This window comes from Mycteria americana, chromosome 3 (genome assembly GCF_035582795.1).
Source record: "Mycteria americana isolate JAX WOST 10 ecotype Jacksonville Zoo and Gardens chromosome 3, USCA_MyAme_1.0, whole genome shotgun sequence".
Taxonomy (NCBI): domain Eukaryota; kingdom Metazoa; phylum Chordata; class Aves; order Ciconiiformes; family Ciconiidae; genus Mycteria; species Mycteria americana.
The window spans coordinates 123473560-123488215 of NC_134367.1; positions in this window are offsets into that span (position 1 = coordinate 123473560).

Below are 14656 nucleotides of genomic sequence, written 5' to 3' on the forward strand. Positions count from 1 at the left end.
ACCCTGCAAATGGACTTTTAAAAGACGAAATGCTGCTACCTGATCAAGGCCCCTGAAGGTGCTAAAAAAGAGAAGAGAATGTCTAAAGCCAGTAGAGCTTGTGGTATTAAGATGAAAAACATCCATCATTGAAGTAGTCAGAGCTGAAATCTTCTAAAGTGCTTGGGATCTGTAGATAAAGCACTAGATTCTTGGGAGTTCTTTAACTGAACTAAAATACCACTTAACCAGGGACTATGCCATCTTTTAATTTATGTTAACGTTGAGTGAAATGTGTATAAGAATTAAAAAAAAAAAAAGGAAAGAAAAAAAACTTGCAGTACTGTAACTCCAAGTTTGGCTATATATCTTGTTTGTGCAGTGTTCAATTAAGTATCTGGTTTGTATAATCGTTAAGGAAGAACTTGCCTCCCCAGTGGTAACTCCTTTAGTTTATTGGTAGTTTAGTAACATTCAGTGTGCGTTTTACTGCTCAAATGGTTAATTTGTTAGTGAACATGTACATTTATCTTGTACATTTATATGTGGGTGTTCGTTCTGACTGAATGCATACGTCTATAAATGCATGCTATAGAACATAATGGAAGCTTAAAATACTCGGTTCTTGGCATCATAGTAGCCAGTTTAAGCATTTGCTCAAGATTTCCATTCATGAGTAGCCAGCTTTGAGCCTTCCCCTATGTATCTCATTATAGTTTTGGGATAATTATATTTTGAGAGAGTTTGGGTTGGAGGTAACTCTGCAGATAACTTCCAGTTAAGAGATGAAAATAGTTTCCCAGGGATTGTCTGGTTCCACTGAGCTATGAGATTGAGCTGGGAGCGTGCTGAATCCCTGAGCAGACCAATGAAAGGCTGTTGGTGTGGGCAGCCCCTGTTGCCCACTCCCTTAGAGCTAGCACATAGGCTCTCCAGCATCCTTACTGTCCCCATGTGGTGTGTGGTCCTGTCCAGGAACCACACCTTGGTCAAATGTGTCCTTATCTGTAGTAATGTGCTCCTGCCTGCTGCTGTGGTGTTGAAGACCACAGAACAGGGTCAGACATTCTTATCTGCATAAAGTTTAGCTTACGCCCTGTTATTTCTGTTCTGTTTTATGGGATTACGAAGTACTTCGGTACTAGGTTTCATGTAGGGTTGGGGATGCCAAACCTTGATGAGGATCACAGTGATTCTTTGCTACAACTATTAACAAATCAATCACTTTAACATCTGTGAGGTGGATAAGTGTTAACCCTGAAGTCTTAAGACAAGTTTTCTAGTGTACATGCTTTTCTGGATATCACTTTGGGAACGTGTCCACTAACACTCTGTTCACACCACTGAGTGGTGTTAAGTAGAGGATTTTTACCACCAAATTTGGCATTCATTTGCTATGTGACCTTACACACTAGGTGTATCAGGTGGGCATGTAAACTTTAAGGCCTCTTTTGAAGTGTCCTCTTTGAAAGGCAATAGTACTACTAGATGGAGGATTCAGAAATTCTTATACAAATACATAGTGTGTTTATATGTGCATTGATATTTACATAGTATAATCCATTAATTACTTACAAAAAAGTACATGATATTCAAATATGTACAATATATGGTAAATCCAACATTGCTTGACATGTCCAGCCTAAATACTTTTCTGTAGAGGAAAAATAAAAATTAAAAAATTAAGGATTCTTGACTTATAAAAGTTTCAAAGTGTAATATCAACAGTGTTAGGTCATTTTTTTTATTATCTGAAAAAATCTTCGTAAGAGAAACAGAATAGCTCACTAATAAAATTTCAGGTATTAAAAGGGAGAAAAATCTTAAACTGCATATTTTCTTTGCTTCAGTACTACAGTCTAAATTCATGGTGAATCCAGTTTTTTTAAGTAAAGATACTCAGCTAAACTCTTTACTGTTTCATGTTTAAATTAAAACAGGATCTCTAAGACTGTGTACCTTAAGTTTGAAAACAACTCAAAATATTAAAGGTATTAATAAGAAAATCCACTTTGAGATTGTTTAGCTGTACTATAAGCAATTTACCTGACTTTCAGCACAACTGATAGCTCTAGTGTCAGTGTTTGGGGATGTCTGGTCCCTTGCTATGGATTATCTTGTAAATGTAAATTAATGTTTCATTAATTAATAGTAATGCATGGTTTTTAAGGATAAAAGGAGATTTAATTTGACCTAATTATCTAGTTACTAACTTGCAATTTCTACTACTAGTTTGCAATAACATGCTGCTCCCTGCAGCTATAGCTAAATACTCAATTGAAACAAAGATCGCTTCTATAAATATGTAAATGTTTGTCACTTAAAAATCCTTTGATAGAAGGTGCCAAAGCTGTAAACCTTGTTGTTTCAGAAGATATGTTTTTGATTTGGATGGTCCCTGAAGAGATAATCAGATTCTAAGCTGAGTTTCTTCCCTCAAATACCTGCATTGTCTTCAGTAATAAATTTGCATGCGAACTGGAGGAAGGCGTTTGGCCTATTCTTAGAGCAAGTTAAAATTACACTCTGCTTCTTCATGAACAGCTGTACATCTTTCTATTATCTCTTGTGTATCAACAACGTGTGCAAGGCACAGGAGAAAGTCTTTGCCTTGGAGGAATTTACAGCCTAAATGTAAAGGCTGAAATGTTACTAAATGATTGTATTGGGGTTAAGATCTCACTGTTCTTTACCACTAGGGTATAGTGTGTGGATAAATGCCAGCTGTGTATATTGGCTCCTGCTGCGCTGCAGGAAAAGAAGAGTACACACTGTTGGTTTTGCCCTTCTTACTGGAAGCTTCCCCCATATGATCTATGTGCATGAACCTGCGTGTGGCTGCTTCCTAACTCAGTTCTTAAAATATTATTCCTCTTAGCTTGAACACTTTATGTGGTTGAAGTTTTTCTGAAGTTAACTACTGCAACAATTGGGTTGGGGAGCAAATACACATGTAGTTATGTTGGGGAGAAGGGAGAAAGTCTCTACGCATGTAGACTGGGGTGAAGGGAGAAAAATCTCAGTGAAAGGAGAGAGCATTAATAAGTGGCTGGGAGTAAAAGCCTCTTTACTTGCCCACTGTCACGAAAGCACCACCTCCAAACGCAGGTGTAGTTATTGACACCTATTGGGCGGGTAAAGCTGGGTTTCATTATCAGACTTGAGACCAGGGCTGGATCTGGGTCAGGGTGAGAGTCAGAGGGAGTGTAGTGCACGTGGACAGGGAAGAGCTTGGCAACAGATGGAATCATAGTGGAAAGAATGAGGCAGCTCATCAGCTAGTAATGTTTCTGCCACGTTTTGCCAACTGTTTGCTTTTCTTTAGGGAGGAATTCAGTGTTTGGTCAAATTTTCTCATTAGTTTTTATAGTCATTGATCCTAAGAAATAATCTTGTCTACTCTGAATTTAGTATTCCTTAAATTTAAAGCAATTTTAGATGCTAAGGAATATGACTAGTGATCACATTTTAGGACTGGATTTTCTCAATCAAAAAAAAGTCCAAGTTACATGTAAATGTTGTGGCAAAGGGTTCCCCAAAACCCTAAGCAGAAGATTCATCTTTGTGGCAGATGATTCTACTGTAATTACTGATTCATAATCTTTTGAAAAAGGAAGTAAGCTACTCATGAGTTTGAACTAAGCATTTCAGCTAAGTTAACTTACTTACATCAGCTTACTGCTTTTACAGTAAGCTTAGAGTTAGGAAATACTGGTTATGTTTTACAAGTAGGGGTGATTTAGTTTAGTGATTGCATAGAAGAAAAGGACTCTTTTTTTTAATTCAAATAAGTATTTCTTAAGCTTTGTTAGACAATGATAGAGTTTTATTAATCATTCCTGTTTTTCTTAAGCAAAAACTTAAAGTGTATAAAACCAAGCACTAACTTCATCTCTAGGGAGTTTAGCAGTTTAGTTTTCGGAAGAGATGGGATTCTCATTGACTAACTTTTCATGTGCTTTTTTAGTTCTTGCCATAGGTTTAAATTATCATTAACTTACTAATGAATAATAGTGGTCATTAAGCTTTAAAACTTTAATACTTTTTTTACATCTGTTTAGTTAAAAAAGAGTAGCTGCCTGTGAGAAGGACAACTGCTTTCTTGAAGGGAGAATTTATCTAATTATATATGAACATGTATTCCATGCTCATCACTATAGTAACTGAGGCCTCAAGTCAGTGTGCTTTGCTGAGCAGGGTTGCAAATACTATAGTGAGCCAAGGCCTGAACTTCTGTATGAAAGTGTGGTTTCACAGTTGGTTGAGGCACAGCTAGTCCCTGCTACACTTTCTTCACATCTCCCTTGTGCCACTATTCGTATTCCTGTGACTGCAAGTGTGGTGGGATCAGGGAGTTTATGTGACTGAAAAATAACCTCCCCAAAGTGTACACAAAATCACCTTTCTGATCTGGCTGACCACATGATCGCATGAGGACTAGTGGGGCACTGGGAAGGGACAAGAATGTGTGATTGTGATAAGTCTGGGGAGAGACAGCTACAAATTAAGCTGATTATGAAGCTACTGCTGGAGCTACTTGTTTAGGGCCTGACTATGCTGTAGCTGAAATAATTGAAAAACAGGTATTGGGTTGGGAGTTAAGCCAGTTTAAGTGATGAAATGATCTAACCCTGATTAATTTTGAAGTGGTTTTGTGACTTTAGCAGTATATTCCTGAGCCAAGTATCTCTACAGCCTATACTGAAGTGCTGTTCTGAGAAAGGAAAATGCTAAAAGGATGAAAATTTGATGTTTCTGCTCATATGCTGACTTCTGAAAAGTAGCCACAGTGTTTTATCAGAATGTTCACTTCGGCAGCTCTGTTACAATGAACTTACTTGCATCTCTTTATTTTCAGTTTTATCTTCTTTTTATCTGTACCTAGACAATTGCTTTCAGAGAAGCCTCATCTTTTTACTTCAGCTTTCTTTTTAACAGCAGCAAGGGTAGTAGCTAGCTATTTCTGTAGCCTATTTGTAAATAAATCTCAGATGTATTCCTTTTTTGGCTGCTCCCTCTGCCTTATAAAACATTGCAATAGAATGTTTTTTATAACTACAAAACTTCAGACTCAGCTTCTAAAACATATTTATCCTAAAAACTTGATGAGGCTTTTACTTTTTATCTGCTACATTAACCAGGCCTTCATTTTGAGCCTTTAAAATTATGGTGCCATTTTATTTTCCAGTACACTTCAGATCATCACTTCTCCATCCAAGGTCCTGATCACATGGAGACTTGCACATGTGTTTAACAATGGATGTTTCAAGTGGTACCACTGATTTATTACTCTTCCTGTACTGTTACCTGATTTGAAGACAGTTGGGTACTGGAGCATCTACATTACTTCTGCAGTATTTGCAAAAAGATAAATGATTTGCAGGTGTAACACAGCACTACAGTTAATCATGCTAGCAAACCTCAGCATGAAATGTGATCTTGTATAGCCATTTATAGTCTGAGTTTTTAAGAGCTGTAACTCTGCTTTTGGCTTGGTTAACTTCTGTGGCTGTTGTAGATTACATTTGCAATCAAGTTGTTGCCAAACTTCCACTCAATGTTAAGGTCATGTTTACTACTGCACAACTGTATAGTAAAGAGTTGCAGTAAAAGCAAAATAAACTTTAAGACTCTTGATGAAGCAGCTTAGTGTCACTCTATGGGAGCCTGATAGCAAGTGGATGTTGGGCAGAAGCTCAAACTGACTGTAGACTAAAGCAGAATGTTGTTGGCAGCAGTTAAATTTTACTGCTTCATAATAGCTGATGTGTCCTTCACTGCAGCTCTAATAAAAACATCTTGTGCATGTTCTGAGTACTGTTTAAAAAAGAACATAGATGCAAGAAAACAAGTCTGCAGCTCTCCATATGTGGTGTTAGTACTGTGCAAGGTTTTAATCTATTAGCCAGATTGAGTGATCTGGTAGCCTCCTAAAAGAACTGTGCACTTTAAATTTCTGGCACTGCTGATGAAAAGAATGCTGTTGCTGGAGCATCTGAGTTCCTGCTACTCTTCCAGGGAGTGGATACAAAAGCTAAATGTGGTCCTCCCAGATGAGGGTTAAGGTATGCTGGCAGTGAGCTGCAATGGAGCTTACATTATGGCTATAACTGTTCTGGATTAGACATCCACACCCACACACCCTTTTTTGTTTTAAAATCTTCTAGATAGATGCATCTTTGCTTGTGTGAATGCCAGTAACTATTTGAGCTTTAAAAAAAAAAACCCAAAAACAAAAAAAACAAACCAAAACAAAAAAAAACCCCAAAACAAACATGGCAAAGGGAAGGAGCATTACTACCACTGACATTTTTGAGAAGCCTTTTTTAGCTAGCTTTAAGGAACAAGGTGTATGCAGTGATGATCAGCTGCATTTGACAAGCAAAATCCTTCAAAATACTAAGTTCCCTGTGTGAAAACGGGCCACAGGGCAGAGGAGAAAGTGGGGGTTTTTTTGTTTGGTGGGTTGTCTTTTTTTTTTTTTTTGTATTATCCTTACAGGAGGGAAGATGTATAAACCTAACTTTTGTTAAACACCAAAAATCCATAGAGGACCAACACCTTATTCTCCCACTTGTATAAAAAGCTTCAACTGGAGGTCTCAACTTTTTAAAGACCAGTCAACCAAATATGGGATATTAGTGCGCAGGAAATCAAACTTCTGTATTTCTGGTACTATGGGCAGATTTTTTCCCCTAGTTTTCAGTTCCTGAAAAGTTGAGACAACTGGCATTTGGGGGGATGATTGTGCTAGCTTTCTGGTGTGTTGCAAATACAGGTGCAAAAGTTCACAGAACAGTGTTAGAAATGGAGATTTAATAGAGTTATGGCCTGACTTAGCATGGTTTGTGTACTCTCAAATCCCAGTGAACCTGATGGAGTCTGAAACCTTTTATCACAACTGGACTCAGCCCTTTTTTCTACTGTCAATTACTTTTGCTGATCTATTTTTGTTTTAGTATTGTTTCACATTATAGACATGATTAAAAGCAATTTGGAATTATTCCAATACTCATGTGCATCAGGGAGGAGCTAAACTACCAAAAAGGGATCAGTTTTTGTTCCTCTGCTTCAGTATGATCGATATGTTTCAAATCTCAGTGAAGGCACCTATAAGCTTTCTAAATAATTTTTCTTAAATATCAGGTATTTTTGTGGAGAATTTTAATTTTTATTTACTTACACTTCTACTTCAATGCAGGCACTTTTGCAGGCTCCTGCTCTTAATTAATTGTATTTAAAGTATGGTAAGTAAGAACACGTTTGTCTCCATTGATATTTCACAGATGCAAATTACTCAGAAATGGCAGTGCATTACATAGAGTGTTGTAAATGCTCTCTTTTACCAGGCAGGTCAAATAACCTTAAATAAAGCCTTTCTGGACTGTAAAACTTTTAAAAGGATTCAATGCCTTCTGTAAAGCTTCATACATGTTGTAATGATGTCTAAGCATCATGAGAGTGTTTCATGTTCTGTGAAAGTGAGCTTCCAAATCAATGTATTGACTTTGCTCCTAAGCTGGAGGCACCGTAGTTGCCAAAGTTCAAGTTTCACACTCAAATAGCAGTTGAATTGAAGCAGAAAAGTCTTTAACTGTTCTGTTTTTCTGTGCTTGCTTTGCCAGGCAGGAGTTAAATCATGCCCTCTGGAGACTGCAGTTGGACTCTCCAGTCACATCTCCTTTTCTTTAGTTAAAATTGTGGTATGCCTCCTATGCAAGAGTAGCACAAAAAGGAACCATATTGGGATAAAAGATCTGGTACTCGTTAATGTTCAGGGTTAAGTAGATATGTAGCTTAGTAAGGATCATACCCTACCATTTATTTTTGCTAATTTGGAATAAGAGAAGGGGTTGAGGCCAAGAGAAACTTAGAGAGCCAAATTATTATTTTAACCCTTCATCTTGTTAGAAAGCAATACTTAGAAGGAAAAAAAAAAAACCACTTGATATTTATCAGTCTTATGTCTATGAGCCATAGTCATTTTACATGCATGATGCAGAGGTAAGTAGTTAGTCTATAATATTATGTAGTTATGAAATACTACTTATGGAGCTTTTTAGACCAAAACAGGTTTTTGTAGAAGATTTTCTGTTACAAGAATTTCCAGCTACTAGATCAAACAAATTAAGCATCCCAAATTTCCAGTTAACTTTTTGTGTGTAAATATTTCATTTCTGCTAAATATGCTTGAAAATGAAAAGGGTATGGTAAGGTTTTTGGCATGTGTTTTTCTAAACTTTATTTGAAAAGTAATTTTTGAAAGATCTTTAATATTAGGAAATGCCTTAAATAACAAGGGACAATTGTTCCCTTTTCAGAATTGTCTGAGATTTTTTCTGATTCTTACAGCTTCTAATGTCCCTTTTTCTTTCAAGTCAAGTAAAGCACATGGAAGCTTAGCAATTCTGAAATTCAAGCTATATATCTAGGTATCTAGCTTTGGTTAAAACATTCTGGATCAGTTTATAAGAGCGATTATTGGAACTGGAGTGAATCCAAGTAATTCTTGTTTCCCAGACTTGAATTCTAATTACCTGCCTTGTACTCTGTCCTTTGTCTTTTTATCTTAGAGTAAAATCTACTCCAGTGTTTTGTGTTTCTCAGTTGCAGTTTCAAGTCATAAGAGAGTGATTCTTTTCAGGATCTTTTTAAAAGTCCCTAATTTCTTTCCAAATGTAGCAAAAAAAAAAAAATCTACTTAAAGAAATAGAACAGGAGTCATGGAATGAGTGTAAATATTGACATGCTGTCTTTGTAAGCTACAAGTCCCACTGGGAAACTTGATGTCAAGTTCACTTTAAGTCCTTGTACTCAAAATAAGTCAAATGAGTGCTGAAAATGCAGTGTTCTTCAGTAAAGATTTTTACTTGACCTCAGGAGATTTAACCTTCCAAGATGATCTTGGCTACCTTCCAAAATGTATCACTGAGGATGCTTTTTTTTGTCTGCTTTCTATGGTCAAGCTTTATCAGTGTTCACACTGAATTTTCAGGAGACTGTCTGGACATTATATTTTATGAAACATCAGCAACAGATATAATTATGATGAGAAAAAAGGGACAACCAAGGCAGCTTTACACAGCTGTCCCTTTTCCCTCTGGGACTTATTAAGTGTTATACAAACAAGACTCTCTGGTTGCCTTTGCTTGCACTGGGACTTGCGGTCTTTCTCAGACTACGCTATCTGGCCTGTTTTGTTTCGTTATTAATACTTTTTTAGCAATTTACATTTACTATATAGCATGATAATTTTCCTGTTCACAGGTAATTAACCTGGCAAAAGTTTTGTTCTGAAAAATTACCCTGAGCATACAGTGTGATCTGACATAGTCTGATGATTGTTTGGATGTATTTTTTTTTTCTAAAATGTTAGATAGGGCTTTAAGAAAAGAAAATTTAATGCCACTAAGTTATCACACCAGAGCTGAGTTTTCTGACTTAATGTTTAGCCTTCTGTTTAGCTGGCCATGGCCTGCAGCTGAATCTATCTTTACTAGTGTTGATTACATGTAAGCCAAAACACAGCCCGCATGCTTATACCATAGTTGGCTTTGAAGTAATAGCAAGTATTGAAGACAGGGAAGAGTTGTAATATTTTTTTTAAGTTATGACTTTAATAGGAGGAAAGAGTTCTGAGCAGCTTGTGCTATTTTTTATGTGATTAGTCATAAACCAAGATTGTAAGACCTTTGGAGCAGAAGATGTATTTCGCCTAATCCTTTCTACCCAATTTTGCTCCATGGAGCTTTGATCTGTGATTAGATCTGTATGTATAGATCTGTATATATAGCAGTTAATTATTTATGGCAGAACCGTTTCTTGAAACTCGTACAAAGCTGGAAACTAGGTGAGTAGGGTATCTCTAGTGCTCTGAGTGTACAAAACCATAATGTGTTCTGCAGAAACTGGTGCCCAGGCTTATTACCTATCACACGCAAAATATGTTTACCCTGATATTTTGAAATTACTACTACAACAGGCCTCAAGGGCTCGTTGTCCCTTTTGTGTGCATGTGTTATTCCCACTGTTGACGATGGGAATTAGCTATACACATCAGGAGGAGGATATACCCATTGGACTAGAACTTAGACAGCAGGGAATATGAAATTCTCTAGCTATAAGGTGGTGAGAACAGCACAGTTTAAGCATTGCTCCCACTTGGCTTGTCACCTCTGCATTTTGTGATTTTTTTTTTTTTTTTTTTTTTTTTTTGCTAAGGAAACAGTAGTGGAAGTAGCAGCTGTGAAACGTGATGATAGCACAGTGCTACCTTGATAGAAATTGCAGCTCAGAGCTGCGGATCAAGTGTGGCACAGAGTTTTGAATGATGGAAGTGAGCTGTTTTTCTGGAAAAAGCAGCCATCCAGGTTAACCCTAGTAAAAGCTGACTGTCACTTGCTGGATTAATAAATGGTTGTCCAGAGAGAGGATTGCTTTCATTTGTGTCCTTTAAAATATATTTTCAAATTTGTACTCAGTTACTTCTTTCAACTGTTAGGCCAGATTTCTTCTCAGGATGTTATGTTCTTTGAATTACTGTGATTTATTGTTCCTCTTCTAGTACTGTCTGGATAGGTGATACCTTCAGTCACATGAGTGAAGTTTATATGTCATATGTCTTGACATAAATGGTGTTGGACTTGACATTCTCAGGTTTTTCTGCTCTATAAGTAATTGCCTTAGGGTTGGGGGGGGGCTGGGGAGGAGTAATAGTGTGATGTAACACAAGGGTTCAAGAATGGTTTAGCTTATAAATGCTTGATCTTTCATTTTCTGGGGTTTTCTTCGCTTTCTGAATCTTCTTTGCTAATCCTGTGTGGAAGCTGTCAGGCGTGGGGCCCTCCAGAACTGTTCAGAGCTCCTACACGTTTCCAAAATGAGAACTGCGAAAGAGATTCAGTTACCTTTGCAAGAGAAAAGCTCCCTCCTGTGGAAGAGAGGAACCTCTGCACTAACTAGGAGCGATGTTAGGGCATAATACTGTGATTTTAAATTAGCAGGAAAAAGGGGCGCAAGCTCTGTAGGTAGTAGATGCTGGAATTCAAAACCCTGTTCCCTGTTGGTTTTTTTCTCGAAGGAAGTTCTGCAGATTTTGTATGACTTCTTTCTAAAAATGTATATCGGTTATAGCTGTTTGCTGTGTGTAGGCAAAACTGGATAGTTTAAATAATATAATAACAGTGGAATTTTTAGTGTTAAAGGGGTGTAAAGCAGCTGATATTTATACAGATTTTGCTTTCTGTAGCTCTTTGCTGAAAAACCACTGTATTTTGGGTGGTTTGGGTGGTGAACTAGGCTTCTGTGAAGTCTAGTTCATAGAACTTACATTACTTTTAAAAAAAATTCTTTTTATTTTTCCGTTTCCTAAGTGTGATAATCTGTTCTGTATATCTTGAAGATCTGTATCAAAATTATTTTGGATCTTGCTGCAGTTGAGGGTCCTTGGTAGAAGGCCCTGCTGAGCTCAAAGCCCTGTCTGACTTGGAAAATATAACTGCACAGAAAGCATAAAGATGAATTTGTGATGGAGGAGCTGGAACTAGAACTCATCTTGATATCAGATTTCTGCTAGAAACAGTATTTTTTACCTTTGAGCTGAATAGGATTCATGCTTGTGATCTGAAGGTGGAAGGCTCTAGCTCATTAGCACATTAGCAAAACCCTGAGGCATTTACTTCCATAAATGCTAATGTTATTCCCCTGAGAATTAAGCACTTCAGAGGGGGTGGGGAGAGACAGATCATTTAGCATTACAGTGGAGACTCACATTTACCAACTCCGATTCTTTGCCAGGTAGAGGATTGAGCACAGAGTGTGCTGACCCACTGCAGAAAATGCTGTGTTGAGATTGGTTATTTGGATCCTGTTAACTGTCAAAACGCTAAATTATGATCTTTTTCAGAGCTAGCTGGGTTCTAGCTTGTGGCACACAGCAACATGGACATAACTTTGGTTACAGAAGCATGTGATTTGGCACATTCTTTGATATGTAATGGTGAAGTCAGATTTGGTTCTGGCTTTAGAAATTTATGGTGTACCTGCTCATTTTGATACAGTTTGGAGTTATCTTTGATGTGGGGAATAGTTGCTCTATTAAGGAAGCAGTATCCTCATAAGAACTGTGAAGATGCTATAGCTTGAATGAATAGTCCTTATGGCTGCACATATCAAGAAATGCAAACTCCTGAATTTGTGGGAAAGCAGAAACTTCTCATGAGGCTGCATGCAACGAAGGCTAAAGTCAGGGTAATGAGGGATGCTGGCAGAAGTGCCCTGTTAGTGAGGTTCAGTAGTGTGTGAGCTCCCTGGACTTCTGTCTGTCTCTGATCTCCTTCTGGACCACAAAGCGCTCAGTGGCTGCTGCTCTTCAGGTGCCAGTTTGAATTAAAAGAAACATAGCAATAGCAAAGGGGAGTCCCTTTTGCGTATAAGTACTTGCACTAGGTTCTGCAAGACTGTAGTGTGTTTGTGTGGGAGAAGTGGCCTACACAGTTACAAAGGGGATGGGGAGTCTTTTTCTTGTAGCTTACAGCTTACAGATAGCTCCTGGGTTTCTAAAGTTCCTTCATGGTACATATTTCCTCTTTGTAGCACCATCTAGTGATTGCCTGGAGTATTTTTGATTGCTGCTTTTTTCCCCTCTGGCAATTCTAGTCTGGTTTCTTATGAAATTGAAGCTTGTGTTGAGCACACTTTGTCCTGCTCTTCTTCCTCCTCTGCACCCCTCCACCCCCAATGTTACATGTTTTCCATGAAAATCGAGAGAGGCTGAGGTCCCATACTGAGTTGCTTTGAGTTTTATGAAATTAAATTTCTGAACAGAGTACAGTGGTTGAAATTAGTGTTCATAATGACAGAGGGGCTGAAATATGAGTTGCACTGTAGTATTAAAGCACCAGAGAATCCACAGGAGACGGACAGGAAATTAGACTCTGCAAGTTCTACGGTTCATTGTGATACACTACCAAGAACAAAAGTAAAGTAAAAGTTTTGCTGTGTTTTTAGTATTCACATGATAGTGATTTCTGTGAAGCAACTGTGAGCTGGAAGAACATTGCTTCAAATCCCTGAACCCTCAGCAGTTAATTTTCTTTTACTGGAGCTGTGGGAATTGAAATAATGATAAAAATACAGGGGAGAACTTACCAGAGCTGGGCATTTATTCTTGACTGTAATGACTAATAATTTGTACCTGCTCACTTTAAATGAAGTCTTGTTTGAAAATTTGTGGACCATGGATGAAACAGAATTGCAGAGAAATGTTCTGGTATTTTTTGCAGTAATTTAAAGCACTGGTTTGGATTACCTGATGCAGATTGCACTAAAGCCTTGTCCTTCTCCAGGAATTCTGCATCAAAGGGGCTACACAGCAGGTAACTCAACTGATCTGAGATATGGTAGAGCCAGCCTACTTTGTCACAGCATCCTAAGGACCATTACCTTGTTTAATCTTTCATTTCTATGACTTTTTAATAAAAGCCCAGAAAGTAAGGAGGAGATAGACTAAAATGGATTCCAACTTTTTTCTCCTCAATTGAAGTTCTCCAGTATCAAATAAAATGTGGAGTAAAACAAACTTGAATCTCATGGAATGGAAGGTGTTTGCATGACACTTGTAATGAGCACATAAAGGATAAATATTTCCTGGATTTCTTGAACTTGCTGTTAACTTGGGTTTTGGCCCTTTTTATTTGTAAATAATCTTTAAAATTGGTACTAATGTTCAACACATTAAAACACTTCTATGCGTGTGCTTGTGTGTGTGAACATACATATGAGCATGTGAGTTCTTGTCATCTTTCTCTCCAGAAAGTAAGAACTGGTTGTCTTACCAGAGGTACAGTAAAAGAGAAAACTAGGTGGCTATTTAAGTAACTGCATTGTTTGTCCACACAAATTATTAGCTTAGATCAAGATCCGTAGCATGCAGAAATGAAGAATCTGAAAAATAAAAAGAAAATTAATACAGTCTTTAGAACAAGCAAATGGGAACAGTGACAGTGAAATTTGTCTGTGAGTCTTCCTGGGCTACCTTACACTGTCTTGACAGAGAAAACACTTCCTTTCTGTAGGGAAAACAATGTAAAAATGATGCCTTCTGCAGAAATAATCACTTTGGATTTTAGGATTCCAGTTTCCTGATTTTTCACAGCCAAGTGTAGCTTGCATGATGTACTTGTCAGAAGGTGGATTGCTAAACAGTTTAGACTTGTCTTTTCTTTGGAGCCAGAGAGGTGAAAACAGGTAGTGTGTGCTAATCAGGGAGAGAGTCTGTGCCTCTTCTCCCAGTATAAAGCTATCCTCTTCATAGTCTGCTCTTCAAGGGAGTCAGTAGTGGCAGAGCAGGTAGAGAAGGCTGTGTTGGTAACATGGTTAAGGTCTAGATTTTGGTATTTTGATTAGAATAAAGATGGGTGAGACAGTTGCTAAGAGATTAGCCTGGACATGGTGTGATAAAGGTTAACACAGTGTTCTATCCAGGCTTCCCTATAAGAATATAGCAAGTCCCTCAGTCTTGATTTACACCTGGACTGTTCACCAAGGTTTCATTTCTGTGGGAAAATAGGATACAGCAGTTGGAGGGAGGGGGCTGCTGCATGTCTACACTTTATGCTGGTGTTGAATTTGGGTTCAGGCAGGGCATGTACCCTGACCTGGGAACTAAGAAGTGCTC